Source organism: Urocitellus parryii, unplaced genomic scaffold, assembly GCF_045843805.1.
Source record: "Urocitellus parryii isolate mUroPar1 unplaced genomic scaffold, mUroPar1.hap1 Scaffold_37, whole genome shotgun sequence".
Taxonomy (NCBI): domain Eukaryota; kingdom Metazoa; phylum Chordata; class Mammalia; order Rodentia; family Sciuridae; genus Urocitellus; species Urocitellus parryii.
The window spans coordinates 11,512,215-11,525,827 of record NW_027553327.1 but is presented as its reverse complement, the minus strand read 5'-3'; the positions used below and the strand labels follow the sequence as shown (position 1 = coordinate 11,525,827).

At 37.0% G+C, this 13,613-nt stretch overlaps 1 pseudogene; it reads right to left on the bottom strand.

Annotated features, from left to right (window-relative positions):
- Window positions 1-5,729: 5,729 nt before the first annotated feature.
- On the bottom strand, window positions 5,730-7,366 carry LOC144252200 (dual specificity protein phosphatase CDC14B pseudogene; annotated as a pseudogene).
- Between the last annotated feature and the right edge of the window lie 6,247 nt (window positions 7,367-13,613).

The following is a 13,613-nucleotide window of genomic DNA, read 5'->3' as shown; positions in this document are numbered from 1 at the left end:
ATGAATCCTGGGGTCTTTTGGAGATCAGAAAGCTAATATATCTTGCCTGGTAAGTCTCTCCATGACCCCTGAGAAAATTCTCATACTTCTATCAGCACAATACTCTTTGTTTTAAGATAGCTTTAGAAAATGGAACATCAATGTTTATTCTTAAATTGCAATTTTCACAAATGCACTGGGTTGAAACAACACAAATAAAATATCTAGTAATTTTCATAAAGATCCTGAGTTATAGTAAAATGCTATATCCACTTTCTCAATAATTAGAAAAAAATAAGTAAGATGGAATATATTGCTTTTGTATTTTTTTTAGAGAGAGGGTCTCACTGAGTTTCTTAGCGCCTCACTTTTGCTGAGGCTGGCTTTGAATTTGGGATCCTCCTGTCTCAGCCTCCCAAGCTGTTGGGATTACAGGTATGCACCATCATGCCCAGACAGAATATACTGCTTTAAATGAGTTTTAAAACTTCATTTTTTCTTGTTAGTGTAAGCATGTGAATCAAAGCGAACACTAGCAACATGGGAATAACAAGTCTGTAGTTGCATTAAACAAATTTTACATTTTAGCAAATTTTTCACTGTAGGCAAATTTCTTTAAGTATTCCAAAAATGTTAGACTACAATGAATTTTGCTGATAGGTGATGAGCCAAGTTTCAGGGTCTTGGTGATATTATGTGTGTTTGCCTCCGATTCCTTTCTGGAAAACATCTGATAAGAATTTAACTATTAACCAAACAGAAATATCTATACAAAAATTTTAATTTTCTTGGTCCTATCAATATTTTTTCTTGAGGAATTTTAAAATTTTGAATATAAATGTTTATCTTGACTATTTTAATTAATGTTCTAACATTTGATATGTTTTTCTCCTCACTTTTCTAATAATAATTTATCAGAAATTATTTCATACTGCTTATGAAAATTTTCCCCAAATTGATAAAATTTTATATATTTGTGGAGCATATTCACCACAGTGTAGTAAGTGGAATAACTTGATACTTTCATTTCTTTCAAGAATGTATTCTCACCAAACCCTAGAATATTCAATAGAGCAGGGAATAAATTATTTTTCACTACCCAATAAAATGGGAAGGTATAAAAACTATAAGAATGAAAATTTACTTTTTAAGAAGGAATGGAAATTTTTTAGAGGAAAGGTAAAAAATTTGTCTTAATGAATATAATAAATGAATGATTATTATTTAAAATAAAATCAGGTTATGTTTTTGAATAACATTTCAGAAGACTCCTCAACTTATGCTACTCCTATTTTGGGGGGTAATACTTTTAATTATGTAACTATACAATTTTACTATTCAGTATTTTGTATAAAACCAGTAATAATATACCATATTTTCAAATCAAGAATATGTATCAATCTACATATATATGCAAAGTTTACAGGCCATTGTAAAGGTATCTTCAAAATGTGTTTCAAGTGGTAGTGTGCTCGCCTGGCGTGCATGCGGCCCGGGTTCGATCCTCAGCACCACATACAAACAAAGATGTTGTGTTCGCTGAAAACTGAATATAAATATTAAATAAAATTCTCTCTCTCTCTCTATCTCTCTCTCCCTCTCTCAAAAAATTAATAAAAAATACGTTCAAGAAAATCAACATTCAATCAGTTTTGTCAGCTATAAAAGTATGATAAGAAACATTTAAACAACAGCAACAAAAAAATCAAAACAATGATCAAAGACTGAATAACCATTTGTTTTTTAAAACCAATAATCTGTACATGAATGCAGATTAGATACAAGTCTGCAAATTATTAATATAATACTTCATTACTCTTCTCTGACAGTTCTTCCATGTGATAAGGAGGTAATTTCCTTCAGAGTATGGGCAAATTGTCCCATGTTTTAAACACACCCCATAGTAATTGCATGTAGACACATTGTGCATTCAAATTAAAAAGAAATGGAAGAGCAGCAGTGAGCTTCACTAGAACATTTTAGTTGACAAGAACTATTCATTAATTGTTTTTTTGTGTGAGTGTGTGTGTGTGTGTGTGTGGTGGAAGTTTGGTAATCATTGCTTTTTAAATGCTAAAATAAGAAAAGGAAAAGAAGCAGCTGGTTCCTTCTAGAAAACAACAAAAGAGTGCACTGCTCATCTGTCATGGATGGCAATTCAATAAAAGCAAAGACCCAAGGTACTCTTGGCACAAGGCTTCCAGAAAATTTATAGCCTGTGTGGCCTGCATGTCTGCTTCAAGCCCCCAAAGTAGACAATAGGACTTCATGGGAACACTGGGAATGCTTCTGAGACTAGTCTGCACAATAGCTAAGTGGAAAACAACCCTTAGTAAGCAGTAGCAAGGTGAGTTTGGGGCAAATGGGGCAGTTGAAAGGCTCAAGCTTATAACTGGAAAATTCTACAGAAAATTAAAGCCACCACTCAGCACAGGCAAGGGTGCCTGTGAATGAAGCATGGCTTACTATCAACCCTCTCTATTGTTGAGAACCGTGTTCTAGTGTCTTTTATACACCATGAGTTTCTCTATGCTAGAGGAGCATACTTTTTAGACACTCAGCTCTGGGACTCTTTCTGATGGTTGATGATTTGAGTGAAGGGCACCTATGAATATTCATTTCTAATTTTAATTCCGGTGGAAGTGATTTTGGTGTATATTTTAAGGTATTTCAGGCCCATAAGTTAGCAGGATCACTCTACCTGAAATGTACTCCTTCATTTTCTATAGAAGAAAGGTCTTCAACTGGACTCCAAGTTACAATCCTTGAAGATTTGTGTATTTTGTGGTTTCCTTTTGGATGGAGTTTGCTCTTATCTGTTGCAGAAGGAACTTTCCATGTGTCAGACCCAATTTTCTGGTTCATACACATGTCCCCAGTAAGCATAATCTTGTTGCTATAAAATTCTTTTGATGTAATGGCGCTAGTCATCTGGGAATCTGAAGAAATGTGCCTTCAACAAATCCAAAGTGTCCTCTGACTAATTTAGTGAAATACATACATACAGTGATTATGACAGTGATTTTAGCTGGAAAGTTGAGAAGCCAACCCAAAAAAAGCAACTTAGAGAAAAGCACTGTGGTTACCAAAAGTTTTGACCAAGTCCCCAGATGGCTGTGCACTATGAGGGGCCACAATGTGGCATAAGCCAAGGTGTAAAAAACATCTACTCATTCTGCTGCAGGACATAACCATCTGCTGCAGATGGGCATATGGATTGGCATCCACTGAGATTAGTTATGGAGGACTTGGCCTTTACAAGTTTCACCCTGAGTCACAGCAGTTAAGTCCTGGGCACAGCTCAAGTGTTTAGCATTTTCTCAGCATGAAACAGCACATGGAATGGTCCTCCTTCCACCCAGCTCTTAGCCTTTTTTGCCTCAGGTACAAGAATCCAGTGCTTGTTTTCCTTGATCTAGTCCCCAGGTTTCAGAAACTGGCAAGATTCTGCCCACTCAGAGTCTACTGCAGAAAGAATTGCCCATAAAGATATGGCCATCTGACTTCTGCCTTAGTTCCCATTAATGCCATGTTTCAATCCAAGGACAATTTATCCTGTCTTGCTACAACTTTGAAAAAAAGGCAGCTCTGTGCATTCAGTCTTCCTCACACATTCACCTTGCCTTTGAAGAAAAGCATTGCCTGGTGTTGCCTTCCAAAAGGACCTCTGTCCAGGATTCAGACTAGGAGAGGACAGCATGGTTACGATGGATGGATAGTGTTCACTTCTTAGGGAAGTAACCAATGTTTTAATTACAAAAACCATGTTTTTTAGCAGCATATGAACACTTTCTGTGACCATTGTGCATCACACACCTGGCTGTGTTCTGTAAAGGGGGGACTGGCGAAACGTCGGAGGGAAAGACCACCCAAGAGACTGACTCCATGCAATTGGCAAAAGGGGATTTATTGAGGATCCATTCCAGCGCGCTGGGACTCTGTGCTCACTCAAGAAGGGAGAGCAGCCCAGAGCCCAGAGCAGAGTTCAAGCGGAGCTTAAGTACACTTTTTGGAGAGGGCGGTGGGCTTAGCATACATCAGAACAAATCATCATGAGGCGCGGGGAAATTGAACAACAATCCTGAAACATGATTAGTACATACATTGGCGGGAACAATCAGGGCAGGGGTGATTGGCTGTTTCTAAGCGGGGTACACATTCAAACTGATTGGTTTAGGTCCTGCAATGCCTACGTGCCAAGCAACTCAGAACCCTTAGCTATTAAACAACCAGAAAGTCAGTGGAAATATTTACTGGGCAGTTCCAGCATTGTCCTAACAACTTTACAGAGATTACAGGTTCCGGGGATAGCAGAAGAATTTTAACAATACCTAGTCTTTACTTTTTAGCCCAGGCCTTGCCATTTAGAAGCTTTACAATGCCCGGTCTTTTACACTTTAACTCAGACTTTTGCAGCTTAGAATCAGCTTAGAAATTTTACCTTTACAGTTCCACGAAGGTTAAGGAAGAAGGCACTGAACAATTAAGTGCTGACACTGCCAATAACTGTAGCTCAAAATTAATGACTTTCACTGGAATGTCCTCAGTGTGATTACACAAAAATAATAATCCAAATTGGTAAAGGAAGACCATAAAAACTATTGATATTGTTTCTTTTTAAAGCCACCATAATGTGGGATTGCTCTTTGCAGGGGCAAAGCCAACAGTGAGTGTGTATGTGTGTGTGTGTGTCTGTGTGTGTGTGTGTTCATACATGGAAGAAGACAAAATTTTAATTTTACAGACTGGGATACCCAGTAATGAATGCATAGCCTTCTGATACTTTGGTCCCTAAGTAATATCAAAAAGGAAGTTCCTTGGCACAAGGCTTCCAGAAAATTTATAGTCTGTGTGGCCTGCATGTCTGCATCAAGCCCCCAAAGCAGACAATAGGGCTTCATGAGAACACTGGGAATGCTACTGAGACTAGTATGCACAAAAACTAAGTAGAAAACAACCCTGAGTAAGCAGTAGCAATCATCTTCCAACTTAGAAACCAGTTCTGCCTCCTAAGTTTTCTAAAGTATTCATAAAATTTCCCTGGCAAGTTTACAGTGCTCAATATAATACTTGGTGTTACAATATGAAACAGTGTTTAAATGTCATTTTCAAAGGTTCTCTCTTGTAAAGCATGCTTTTTTGAAAGGCAATCAGTTGAGTACTTCATATAGTGAAATTCACAACAATATTTCAAAGAGAAAAGGCAGAATGGTTGAATTGAATAGTATCCCATTTGGAAAGATTCATGGCAGGAGCATCTGCTAGGGTCACAGTGTAAATAAAAAATAAGAACATCAAAATCCCTCATTAGATACACTTCTGAGGGCCATCAGTGAATATGATTATCAGTAGAAGAACAAAATGAACCACACAGAGTGGGCAACACTCTGGATGGTGAAATGTGTGTACTTTCACCTGAAAGTAAGTTGATAACAGTGTTTTTTTTGTGGTTTAACTCAGACAAAAGTGAGTCAGGCCCTTCATGTCACTGCTCAAACCTCAGACTCTGGGTTACTGAAACTCTAGTGGATCTTTTCTTGTTCAGATAAATTTCTAAGGGGGAAAGCAACTAAAGCATCTGAAATTTTGTTTTGTTCTGTGTTGAGAGCCATGGCCAGTAAGAATGATGCCTAACATTTGCCAGAGGGAATGTTTGAAAGGTGACGCCAGTGAACAATTGAGATGATGATTTGAGTTAAGCTATATATAATTGCTGTGATGCTGGATTGATTGTATTGTATATTTGACCTTTACTGTTGGGCAATGGGGCAGCTCTTGATGCCTTGGGCACCTGCTACTTTGGAGTTCTGGGGGGTGGGATTCCCGGAGAGTTCCCATTGGTGGGGGAAGTGCCGTAGGCGGGATTTCGGGTGTGTGGGGTTTCTGGAAGGGCCAAGTGGGTGGCGTTTGCAGAAAAGCGTGAGTGCAGTGCCAGTGAGAGTTGAAATAAAGTAGTTGCTGTTTGAACCTACAAGGCTTTGTGGCTGCTCGGTTATTCGTGCCCAGCCAGACTGAGGCAGTTCTGAAAGAAATTTTTCTAAGTCTTGTCAGAGTTTTCTATTTCCAGATTCTTTCTTCAGTTCTGGTCACAACATTTTATTTCATGCAAAAATATTAGTCCTTGCTAAGAGGGACTGCTAAAACTGCTTTCCCTCAAAGCAGATTACTTGGTTGTTTTAATAAAGTTACATTCAAATGTTTAAAACTGTGAAGTGTGTAATGAAGAATTACTATGGGTGATATAATGTTAGATTTTGATGCTATTCAGCTTTTCAAGGCCCCAATTCTATCACCTTGTGGAACTCCATTTATTATGTCACCATCACTACCTTGTTCAGGTTTCTGATTGTCTTGATTTTCCACACTGCTTGTTGAAATACCACCTAAGAGAAGTCTGGTGAAGATTGATGCTTCTTAGTGTGCTCCATTCTTCTGCCTCCCTAACTTTTGCTGAATATGGTCCCTATCCAGCCAGACACTGGTTTGTTTCATGACCAAATCCTTCTGCTGAGGCCTGATCTCTGAGCTGGGTCTACAGATTTGGACCCAGGAAATAGTCTCAGCTGCTCTCCTCCCATAATGCTTTATGATGTGGCCTATTTGAGTGGACATTACATCAAGGCAGACTTTACAGTGCATGGAAATGGCACCTTCCACATTTTCATACATACCCAGAAATTATTTTACAATGGCATCCACTGGGGTGCTATTATCCACAAGAAAAAAACCATGGTGATCAAAGAGTTTAGCAACATATATCTTTTTACTCAGAAAATACCTATAGTAACATTTTGAGTCTTACTATCAGGAGAATGTTGTGTGTCTTGCATAAATTCTGCAGAAGGTGGTCTGATATTTTCCATTTTAAATCTTCATTTTTTGCTATTTTATAGTGTTTGTATTTACCAATGTCAAATGTGTTGAAATTTAAGAAGCCATAATGTGTTGCCTTCTTCATTATATGAGAACAGTCAAGAAAGTAATATAAAAGTTGAAACTTTCATAGGCAGCAACTCTGAAAGGATTAGAGGATGTATTTCCATAGATTAATATTTTATGTGCATTTCCTGGACTTCTCCCAAATATGGAACCATATCCCATATGACAAAAAACCAGCAGTAGCTTTTCTCTGATCAGAGCTAGTAAAATGAATAATTCTCCTTCTTATTCTTGTAATGCAGTTGAATTTCTTATTTTTGTTGCAAAATTATCTGTAAACCATTTCTGAATTAAATAGTTTGAAATCTGCATAGAAGTCCTCATGTTCAAGTTTATTGCCTATGAGGAAAAATGTCTATTTGATGTACTTTTTTGGTCTGCTGTAGAAAATGGTAAAGTGATGGCAGTTAGTAATGTCCAGGTATAGATCATTGTGAAGGTGATGCATGTTCTGCAATATGGATCTATAACTATTCTTCACACTCAGGAATTTCAATAAATAGTGCCATGAACAGGGGCATGAATTGGCCCAACTCATTTGCCCATCAATCCTCCACTTCATGGACTTATCCATGGCCCAAAATAGAGTAACAGCCATGGACCATGCACATGCATGCCCAGAAGGCCTATACCAGCCCCAAGCGAGTGCTAGTGGATGAGTGTGAGATGCTCCATGGGGACATGGGGTACCAGCTGAGCCCAGGGAAGCAGCTTAATGTATGCAAGTCCATTTTGAGGACATATGTTTGTTGTTAAATATATCTCTAAAATATTTTTGGAATTATGCATTTCCTCTAACTAAATGAGAATATTTGCTATTGAGCCTAGTCCATGCTTCAGATAATTACTGGAATAATTGTAAATGTATCATGAAATAAATATTCACTTAAATATTTCTCTAGACAAGTGAATAAAAAAATGAAAAGAAAAGTACCCACCCCTACAAAAGAGGCCTAGCTGGTCAGGAAGCACATGACATTAAATTCAGTTACTCAGGAGTCTGAGGCAGGAGGACTACAAGTTTGAGTTCAGCCTTTGTGACTTAAGAAGTCCCTGACTCACATTAAAAACTAAAAGGTTTGTTCAGTTGTAGAGTGCCCCTGGGTTTAATCCCAGTCTGCATCCATGTGTGCCTGCGTGCGCGCGCGCGCGCGCGCTCACACACACACACAGCCTGAACTTACATTATGTTCTAATTGACAACTATGCCAAAATTGTTGTGTGCTGAAATGGAATTTGAATTTTAATACAAGATACAAAATCAGGAGGCTGAGGCAGGAGAATTGCAAGTGCCAGGCCAGCCTCAGCAACTTGGCAAGACCTTGTTTCACAGTAAAAATTAAAAGAACTGGGGATATAACTTAGTTATTGAGGGTCCCTAGGTTCAATCTCCAGTATTGTACAAAAAAGGGAGGGGAAGTTAGCAAAGCAAGTGTTCCAGAAGGCTACAAATATAGAGTTCTGCATACCTGGAAATAGTAACACATCTATAAAATGGCTTCAGGTTTTTTTTTTTTTTAGCTCGTAAAATATCACAAATAATCTGTATACGGGGTAAAAGCAGGAGTTCATAATCCACTTGAATCAAACCATGTAATATGATGTATTAAGAACTATGTAATGTTATGAACGACCAATAAAAAAAAATGAAGACATTAAAAAAAAAAAAAACAAATAAAACATGCAAGACTCTTACTTAGACAATGTGGTAGAGAGAACAATATATCACATTGTCCACAGTAAGGCAATTCTGATGTCAGCACTGGTATGAGGACCTTTGCAAAGTTTTCTTTAGGGATGGAATTTAAAAACATTATTACACTTCCTTTGCCTTTATTAACATAAACACATGAACAGATAATGTAAAAAGAAAACAGTTTTTACTCATCATCAGTACTTTCAGTTCCTGAAACTGTGATTTTAGGGAAGCAAGGCAAGAAAATTCAATGAAACTTATTTCCAGATACACACATAAATAGTTCACAGAGTAACACTTCAGTTTACATTAATTGTATAATTGATCAGTAGGACTAATTTCTTTTGTACTGAGCCAAATCCCCAGCACTTTTTATATTTTGTTTTGAGATAGAGCCTCACTAAATTGCTGAGAATGTCCTCGAATTTGTGATTCTCCTGCCTCAGTCTTCCAAATTGCTGGGATTACAGGTGTGAGCCACCAGGCTTGAGGTAGGACTAATTATTCTTTCCAGTATAAGCTAGACAACTGGAAGAGAATAAATAATCAAAAATTTGACTTATAACAAAATTCTGCTTAGTAAAACCATCAGATAATTTAGTTAAATTGTTAGGAAATTAAAACATGAATAATATCTACAAATTTAGCTGCAAAACTATATAATCCCCTACAGAGTCATACAATTGAAACTTTTTGGTTTGCATTTTAGTTATGCATAGAAATTACTTTCAACTTATTAGTTGTCCACAGTCTATTATTTAACATCAGCCTGGACCTAACTCAAAAATAAATATGTTTGATAAAGTTTTCATCTCATAAATTCTAGGATAGTACTGTCAAATAGAAATATGAGATAAATGTATATAACTTTAATTTTCTACTAACTACATTTTTAAAACTTCAAGAAAATAAGTGAAGTCAGTTTTATAAGAATCTTTTTTATAATTGTAGATGAAACTTTTTTAATATGTGGTGCTGAAAACTGAATTATTCTAATATATTAGTATAATTCAGTTATATAAATATATTAGTATAATTCAGTTATATAATATATATAATATATATAAGTATAATTCAATTATATATAATATATAATACATTAGTATAATTCAAATATATATATATATATATATATATATATATATATATTTTTTTTTTTTTTTCAATTCAGTTCTTCAGTTCTACCAGCCACATATTGAGGGCTCAACACCCACATGTGGCTACCATACTGGAGCCATGCAGGTCCTGGAGCACAAAGATTTTCAGGAGATCTTGTAAATGTTCCAATACAGACTACAGAAAAGGCACATGGCAAAATTGTTGCCTCAATTACAAGCTTTGTATAGATTTTATTTTAAAAAGTGGATTTGTAAACAGTGATATGGCACTTACTGAAAACTCTGGGGATGAGGATCTGGAGCTAGATTTAGTTTGCTTTGGGAAAATAAAAACAAAAATGATGTGCCTTTCTTAAGCTCTAGAGCAGTATTTACTATTTAAACAGCAGTCTAGAATCTTAAGTGTGATTGTTGCTATTTTGTCAGACACTTTATTGTTCTAAGTAGCAGCATAATGGAGCTTTTAAGTTCAAATGCACTTCACTTCCTGCCTTTTTTATTCAGTCCTAATTCATAAAGCTGTGGGATAATCTGGACACAAAAGGACACCTGTGCTTGTCAAGTGGATGGCTCATGTACCCAGCCCCTTCCAGTCAGTGGACTACAAAGTTACATGTTAGTGAATAAGAGGGATGCTACAATTTCCTTTGGTCTATTTAGTAAAGTGAATTAGTAATTGTGACATTTTGGCTTTGTTTTATAAATTCAACTAGGGAGAAAGAGATAAAAAAACCTTTGTGTTTTAGATGAAAAAATCATGGAGTCCATTTGCCACATGTTACAGAAATACTAATCAGTGATTGACACCTGGGCGGGGTAATTTGCATATGTTGTCTTTAATGACAATTGTAGAGAATCAGATGAGACTGTGTTACTATTACTGTCGTTGATGGAGTCTACCTGCAAATGGGATATTCTGTCAAGGTATAGATAGGTAACAGTGGACATGCTTGAAAACGAGGTGTTTGCTGTCCTTGGGAGGGCCTACTTGCCAACGAGAGGCTCCTTCAAGGTTTAGATAAGGTAACAGCGGACATGCATGAAAACTAGGTGTCTACTGTCCTTGGGAGGACTTGACAGTGATTGACAGTTGGGCTGGGTAATTTGCATATGTTGTCTTTAATGACAATTGTAGAGAATCAGATGTGACCGTGTTACTATTACTGTCCTTGATGGAGTCTACCTGCAAATGGCATATTCTGTCAAGGTATAGATAGGTAACAGCAGACATGCTTGAAAATGAGGTGTTTGCTGTCCTTGGGAGGGCCTACTTGCCTGCAAACGGGATGTTCTGCCAAGTGGGCTAGGAGGACGCTGAGAAAAATTTTATTATCTGTTCTTAACAAAGAGCAGAGCTCAACATACTCCGGGCCGAGAATAGATTAGCCATGAGAAGTGGGTCACTTCTGATTAGAAAGTAAAACTTCCATATGCTATGTTTAATTAGCTGAAAGATCTGATTTATTGATGTTGGAAGGCTGCCTTCTTTGTTCACAATACTATAAAAAGATTGCTTGTACGCAATAAAGGACTTTTTTTTTCTGCTGCTGCTTCACTTGCTCTGCTTCTTCTTTATTTTCCCATACTGACCTGCAACAGACAATCAACTCTGTAAAGGGATTATCAGTTCTCTACTAGAAGCAAACAGTGTCAATAAGTTTGTCATTCAAGAATTCAAACTCAAGTTTAATTGACTACAAATATTTTGCTATTCCTACTATTTTTGTGCCACCTCCTAACCATACTGAAGGGATTGGTCATAGATTTAAGAGCACTAGCAAACAGATTATCCAAATAATAAACATCTCTGGGGTTAATTTTAAATTCAACAAATGTGGTTCACACAATTGATGATGACAGTCCCCATTATATGTAAAACCACTTGTTACATGCTGGGAAGTCTTCTAAATGCTTTGGAGGTAACTAGTCAACTTGATTTTTGCAATAACCCTACAAAGCATATGCTACAAGAATTTCCATTTTATCAGATCTATAATATAGTTAAGAAAACTGAAGCACATAAAAATTAAGCTACTTGCCCAGAAATGAAGAAAACAGGACATTCTGGCTTCAGAGCCTGCATTTTTAATATCTCCACTAAGAATCACTCATGGGAAATGTGGAAGGGAGATGTCTTGACTGTGTAGTAGCTGAATCCAATCCCTTAAGTCCTTTCCAGCAGTATGATCCTCAGAGACTTGGATAGAGGTCCAAGCAGAACTGTCACAACACTTCTTCATTAGTTTACCCTTCACAGTGTAAAGTGTAACAATTTTATTCCAAACATGAACATTTGTCACTTGCTCAAAGGGACGTCACCACAATTCCTGGTAGATGTTCAGCAAGGTTTCATTGACCACCTAGATGGGGAAGTACTCCTTGAGAGACTCTTGGTCTCTGGAGTATTTGAGTTCTTCTGTCTGAGTCATGTAGTAGTGTAGATCACAGGCATTGATTTTTTTCCATCATATTTAAAACATCTTTCTTTACATTCTGTTTTTTTTCAAATTCAAAATAAACTCTCTTTCTGCCTCACCCAAGGGTTTTAATTAATGGCTTAAGTCATCTGTGAAGTGATTGGAAAAGTTAGTGGTCTACTGTTCTCTGTAGCAAGCCTGTTATTCCATATCGCCAATATGTTAACAAGGTACTAAAAATATGAAAGCTCTATTATAGCAGCAGATTTTTACACCTTAGGGTGATTAACAACTCTGCCTTTTTCCTTGAGCACCACCAAAACCCGACCATGACTCCCTTAGAGCACCAACAAAGGTGATGTTTACCTCAAAGAACTCTAACTTGAGGTTGTAATCTAGGGATCAAAGTAATAGTGAAACTAAACTCATGTGCACAAAAAGCTGTTAAGAAAACCAAGGGAAAGAAACCAGATGTGACCTGTGGTCAGTATTATCTATAAATTGCTCAACATATCTGACAGCCATGAGTTTAGTTTCACATTGCCCATTCCTACAAAGGAGAATGATTTGGATATAGCAATTCTACATTTTAGATGGAGAAACTTCTGGGTATCAGGCTTTATTTACTACCTTCAACTGTTAAATACTTGTTTTTTCTTCGGGTAAATGAGTTAGTGCTTCTGTATTCGTTTTTCACAATTTGTTACACATGTTAAGATAAAAGTATGCTTGGGTTTGCGAGGGATATGGGAATTTAGAGATTGCCCCACACTGTGAGATGGAGACAGTAGTCTGAAAAATGTCATGAATATAAAGGAGGACACTCATACAGGATACAAAGTGATATAGTTTTGATTAGTCCTGTTAATAGTTAGATATAAAATTTTGTGCAAAGGCCATGTGCTAAAGGCTTGTTTGCCAACCTATGGTCCTATAAGGAGGTGGAACAACCTTTAGGAAGTGGAGCATAATTGGAGGAAGTAATTCACTGGGGAAGGCTTCTGAATGATATATTTTGAATCAAGCCCTTCCCTCTTATGTGTTCTCTTATGTGCTCATTCTCTCTTTCTACCCCACCCTCCCTTCCTTTCTTTCTGGCTACCATGAGGTAAGCAGCTTTGGTTAACCTTTCACCATGATGCTCTTATTCAACACAGATTCAGAAACAATGTTCCTTAAGTTGTTTTTCTCAGGTATTTTGTAACAGTGGAAGAAAGCTAACTAACACAGTTTTTGAGAGAGTATATAATAGCAGGCAGCAACAGGACAATTCACTTGAAAATAAGCCTATTTCAAATTAGAGGGAAAAAAATGTTAAAGGAATTAAGCTAGTCAGATGTGTGAAGGAGAAATTTCAGCATATGTAGTCACCACTAAAAAAATCCTCAACAAACATGTTAAGTTCCTGAACCAACCTCTTATATAACATGGACTATATGGCAATATCCTGCTCACATCCCTGCT